We start from the raw sequence: 6,000 nt of genomic DNA, 5'->3' as shown, positions 1-6,000 counted from the left end.
TTTCAGAAGCCTCCTCAAAAATTTCCAATTATAACATCTCCCCAGTTGTCAAGCCAACATGCACCTCCAGCTCTTAGGTGTTTTTATACTTATCCTCAGCACTTACGTTCATATGTAGTATAATTATTTGTACACTCAATTCTTTATTCAACTATTTCAACTTAATCTACACCTGCTTAATTGTTTCTTCCCCCTGCTCCTCCAGACTGTAAGCTCATCATGGGTAGGGAACGTGTCTGTTTATTGTTAAATTGTACTCTCCCAAGTGTTTAGTACAGTGCTCTGCACACAACAAGCACTCAATAAATATGATTGACTCCCAGCATTTGTAAATTCTTTTATGTCTGACTTTCTCATTAGATTGTACACTCTTGAAGTCAGGGAGTGTGCATCTTGCTTAGCATTCTGTAAGTGCTACTGCTGATTGATTTGGAAGGGGAGAGAGATGATTGTGGAAACTACCACTGTTCTCTGGTTTACATTACCAGGAGGTGTCTACAAGAAGTCTTCTGAAGAAGCAAATGAAGAGTACAGTAAACTGTCCAGCAAAGGTGAGTTCTGATTTGTAGCAGATTGCCTTCCACTTGCTAGCCACTGCCCAAGCTAGGAATGGAATGTATATGCCTCTGCTTGACTCTCCCTCCCGTTGTCGAGACTGGTAGAGTACTGGAAACTCTCCCGGTGCAACTCTGAGAGGTGTCTGGGTGTTTTACATGTTCTTAAAGCATTTCCTCTGTCTGCCTTGATTTTGGTTTCCCAATTTCATCTCTCGGTAAATTTGTTTGAGTATCCTGCTGTGGTTCATTCTCCTCCAACATTTCTTAACACCAGCAATGATGAGGTGAGCTTAGATATGTGCTAGGACACTGGTTACTTTCCAGAGTTTCATTGCTGATTTTTCTGTTTTGCCATTTGGTATTGAATATGGCCTGTAATTGTCACTAATGGAACAGCTCAAAATGCCTATAAGGGTCCAGGTCTCCCTGCCTTAGAGAACGTTGGCTAGCACTACAGTCCTGTAAGCCTTTAGTCTGGAACATGATTCCACAGTGTTGCCCCACTCTGGCAATCTCACAAGAGAAGTGCTGACCTTCTTGATTCTCTTTTCTATTTCCTTGTCTATCACTGCATCAATGGGTTAGTGTGCTTTCTAGGTAACAGAATTGTGTAATTATTTAGTTCTGTGTTACCAACATAAAAGTTTGGCTAGGTACATGGGTTGTCTCATGCAAGCTGATACATTACCTCGGTTTTCTTTTTTTTCAAATGGTATTTGTTAAATGCTTACTATGTACCAGGCACTGTACTAAGCACCGAGGTAGGTACAAACTAATCAGCCTGGACACAGTCAGTATCCTATATGGGGCTCCCAGTCTTAATCCCCATTTTAGAGATGAGGGAACTGAGGCACAGACAAGTGAAGTGACTTGCCCAAGGTCACACAGCAGACGAGTAGCGAAGCTGAGATTAGAAACCAGGTCCTTTTGACTCCCACACCCATGCTCTATCCAGTAGGCTGCACGGCTTCTTCAGGCTTATCGTCAGCCCAGAACATTTGGCTAATTAGGTGAATCGGTTTGCAATCATTTATTTGTCTTCGTGGTTGTGTGTGTCTAGGGTGCGGTCATCTGCATGGAACAGTTCTGAGAAGCAGCATGTGTCAGTGGAAAGAGCATGAGCTTGGGAGTCAGAGATCATGGGTTCAAATCCCGGCACTGCCACTTGTCAGCTGTGTGACTTTGGACAAGTCACTTCACTTCTCTGTGCCTCAGTTCCTTCTTCTGTAAAATGGGGATTAAGACTGTGAGCCCCACGTGGGGCAACTTGATCACCTTGTACCCTCCCCAGCACTTGGAACAGTGCTTTGCACATAGTAAGAGCTTAACAAATGCCATTATTATTATTATTATTATTATTATTATTAGGACTTTGTATGATGCTTGAGGTCAGTTGGGTTGGAGGAGTTTCCCAGAGATGCACAAAGTGTCTTCCAGCATAGCTTGGTAGAAGAAATTGAACAGGACTGGGCTAGCTACATGGCCCTGCTCTACTCCACTGGCAATAGGAAATGGATGACAGACTCTAACCCAGCCACACCATCATGAAGTAGTCTCAGAACTTTGAACTTTTCAGTACAACCAAATTTGCTGAGTATTTCCAGAGCCCAGATCTTCTGAAAATGCCAAATTACCCATACTGCCCCACCTTCCTTCTTCCACCTGTAAATGGAGACTATTCCATTATATATTTTATTTTTTTGAGCTCTGTAGATGCTTTCCTGGCTTAAAATAAATGACATGGCAGCCCACTCTAATATTAAAGATGATTACTGCCACTATGTTATTTGTGTTTTAAAGATTAAGATGTAAATTTTTGAAAAGCAGTAAAACTGATCAGACATAGATAAACAACTGTGTGGGATAGTAAGCCTAAATGGAAAACTGCCAGTTATGGAGAGACTCTGACCCCATCATCTGATGGCTTTCATTATGGTACATGTTGAAATGAGTGTTGCACTCATTAAGTCTAATGTGATAGAGAGCATATGAATGTGTACTTGTCAAGAATCTAGAAATCAGAAAGATGGCAGTAGGCACATCACCCTGAGAGCCTAAATAAACTCAGGTTGACTTCAGACATGGCTGTACATTTTTATTGACAGTCAAGAAGGAAACTTCCATTAGAGAAAACCATCTGTCGTTCCATTCATTGGTTGTAATCAGGACCACCAATCAGTTTCATTTCATCTGAATCTGGTTTGGGTTACTGGATGGAGCAAGAGTGATTGACTTTGACCTGATCTATTTTATGCAGATTTTGGGGAACCAATTTTCCAGCTTGCCATTGGACACCTCCAAACAACCTCGTTTAGTTAATTTGACTGAAGTGATCTGTTACAAAAGTATTTCACATTCTCTGAGGGAAGAAATAAAGTAGAGCAAGGCTGCATAAATTATTTCTGAAGAAATTTCTTGTCTTGACGGTGCTTCCTCTCACCGGACTCCTAAAGGAACTGTGTATATAGAGTCTAATCAGGCTCATTTGTTCATGCTGGGCATTTAAGTAAGAACAAGGTGAATCTGAGGTTTTTTTCTTGTGTGATGACAAATCTCGTCTTTGCAAAGGAGCTGTTTTCTTCTTACAGCAGAGGCAATGAATATATTATTTATAAGCCCAATCTAGCTAATAATCAGACCTGTATATGAAAGCCTCAGTGATCAGCCACTGCACAAACAAGCATGACCTCTGAGAGGCAAGCTTAATAATCTCATTTGAGCAAAGAGTTAAGTTTGGACCGCTGTTCAGATTCTCGCTTCAGACATTCATCACTCACACAGTCAACAGTGAACACCCTTCCCTTTCAGCCTATTTCTGCTATGGCAGATTAATCTATCTCCTTCCTCAGAGTAAAGCCAGAGATTTTATACTTGGTGCTTCGAGGAAAAGAAAAACTGATAGAACTTAAAATCCCCCACCCAGAAGTTATCTCATGCTTTCCTAGATATATCTTAGAATCTCATCTCCACTATTCTTTGGGTAATTTTTTTCCTGTTGAAGTTGTCATTGCTCAGCCTCATCCTGGAGTCTCCGATCTTTGCTCCAAAAAAAAAAAAGAACAGCAAAAAAACAACTTTCAGTAATCAGTGTAAATCATTCTGAAGGCAGCAGAATTGAAATACATAACAGCCATTGGTGATCAGACAGGAAATGCTATCTAACAAATTCACAACCACTGAGGGATCAACTCCTAGGCTGAAAACCTCATTAATGGCATTATTTTTTTTCTGTATGAGCTATTAGAAATCTGATCTCTCAGTCGTCTAAGTCCTAGTTCTCAAGACTTCAGCTAGCACACTACCCACTTTTCCTACAGTCAATTCTTTATTAAGGGTGGAAGATCCAAGCATGTTTCACTGTTTCTTATCCTAACCCATCCTTTTACTTGTCTTTTAACCATTATATTCCATTAGAAGTTGGGCAGGAGAAATGAAAGGAGCTCCATGGCAACCAATCGTTTTGCTTCCTGATATAGTAAAGAGATCTAGGGAAATAGGAGTTCAATATCTTAAATGAGATTTTTACCTGCTGAGCAATTTGGAGCTGACTATAGGAAGAACCACATCTCTGTCTTAAAGACTCCATCTTAAAAAAATCAAATCGACTAGAGGGCTTAGTTTCAAATGTTTCTTGAACATAAGGCACAAAAGTCCAGAGGCCTAGTGAAACTGGCCTGAAAGTGAAGGTGAGGCCAAACTTTCTTGGGGTTGGAGGAAAGAGGCAGGAAGACTGGGAAGCAGAGATGGAAAATGCCACCAAAGATTTTTGTCCTCCATGGCCACACTCCAGCTTTAGCTCTTTTATTCAGCTCCTGGACACCAGGAGCTTGCTGGGAAAGAGTGGAGTATGGAAACATTTATAGGTGGCATTTGGTTTGCAGGCCCATGGTTGAACCATGTTGATTGATGGCAAGGAATTTTCTTCTTTGTTATTTTGTTCCTCTCTACTAAGGTGAATGGAAAAGACATTCACTGAAAACTCAATCATTCATAATAATAAAATCTTGAAAGCCTGTAGCACTTTTTTCAGTGCTCTTTCATAACAGCTTTCTCATTTTATCCTCACAGTATTACTGAGAGGTAAGGTGAGGCAGTTATTATATTTGAAGATGAGGAAAGTGAGGCCAAGAGAGGATAAGAGATTTGCTCAAGGTCACCAGAAGGCCAGTGGGAGAGATGGAATTAAAATCTAGGTCTCCTGACTCCCAGACTGATGCATTTTGCACTAAACCACATTACCCCCCAGTATTACTATTAAATAATTTTTCTCTTGTAAGTAATTCTTGAGAGACTAAAACTTTCATGGAGACTGGTAAAAAATTTTTGGGGAGTCCCCACTTTTCCCTCATAATTATGATATGGCCAATGTGAATAATGGTAAAAGTAAAGTGGGTGGTCTTTTTCCATTATTGTTGTATTATTAATCTGTGTACAACCTAACATCTTTGAATGTGGTTTAATTTGTTTCAGGCCCTAGACTTCTGGAACTGGGGTAATTTGCATAGTTATATTTGTGTATTCACTGGAATGGGAGGAGTTCTTGCCAATTTCTACAACTGTTCTTCTCCACTCTGAATTTGCTATACACTACTTATTTAATTGCTGTTGTCATTGACTCTCAGCTCCTCTTTCTCATTTTTGCAATCCTGTGAATGATGACTTTGATGTCTGCCACCTGTCAGCCACTTGCCAAGGATGAAAAATGATGAACAGACAAGTTGCTCCCCATATACCTCCTGGGGGATGGGCAGACTAGTAAAACATTTCAAAGGGCTGACCAGTTCTTAAACTGTTTTGTCTTTTACGCCTTGGCCTTTCACTTCATCTCATTTTATATGTCGTTTGAAATTCTATCGTTTATTCCATATTCATTTTTTCCAAGTATTGTTCCTTAAACAATTGCCATCTGTCTAGGGGTGATATTGGCTGATGGAAACCCCAATAAAGCACCCGTACAATTGTGGAACAAAATTTTTCTTAGACTACTGAATTGACTTCCCAGCCAACAGTCATCCCTACCCTTAAATTTAGCATGCCCGAGATTCAGTGAAATTTAATTGTGATCTAACAGAAGCTCATATTAGAGGGAGGCTGCAGATTTCACAACATACAGTCATGTAAAACTCCAAATGAGGCTAGCCCAACACGTGAACTCTCTCGCGTATTCTCTCTCTCTCTAACACACACACACACACACACACACACACACACAATTCATTCATTCAATCGCATTTATTGAGTGCTTACTGTGTGCAGAGCACTGTACTAAGCACTTGGGAAGTACAAGTTGGCAACATATAGAGACGGTCCCTACCCAATCACGGACAGACAGACAGACAGACAGACAGACACACACACACACACACACACACACACACAAAACCAACCCCTCCTCCCCCCACCACCAAGGCTTGTAATCCCAGGTCATGGGATTTTGGTCATG

The 6,000-nt window shown here is 40.7% G+C and overlaps 1 non-coding gene across 1 annotated transcript; it reads right to left on the bottom strand.

Moving 5' to 3' along the window:
* Positions 1-561: 561 nt before the first annotated feature.
* Positions 562-699, bottom strand: LOC119920396. The gene has a single exon (XR_005448145.1). It is a non-coding gene; the product is annotated as a small nucleolar RNA SNORA7 (small nucleolar RNA).
* Between the last annotated feature and the right edge of the window lie 5,301 nt (positions 700-6,000).

Source organism: Tachyglossus aculeatus, chromosome X1 (assembly GCF_015852505.1).
Source record: "Tachyglossus aculeatus isolate mTacAcu1 chromosome X1, mTacAcu1.pri, whole genome shotgun sequence".
Taxonomy (NCBI): domain Eukaryota; kingdom Metazoa; phylum Chordata; class Mammalia; order Monotremata; family Tachyglossidae; genus Tachyglossus; species Tachyglossus aculeatus.
Note: the sequence above shows the minus strand (reverse complement) of the source record. Positions and strands in the feature narration are given on the sequence as shown.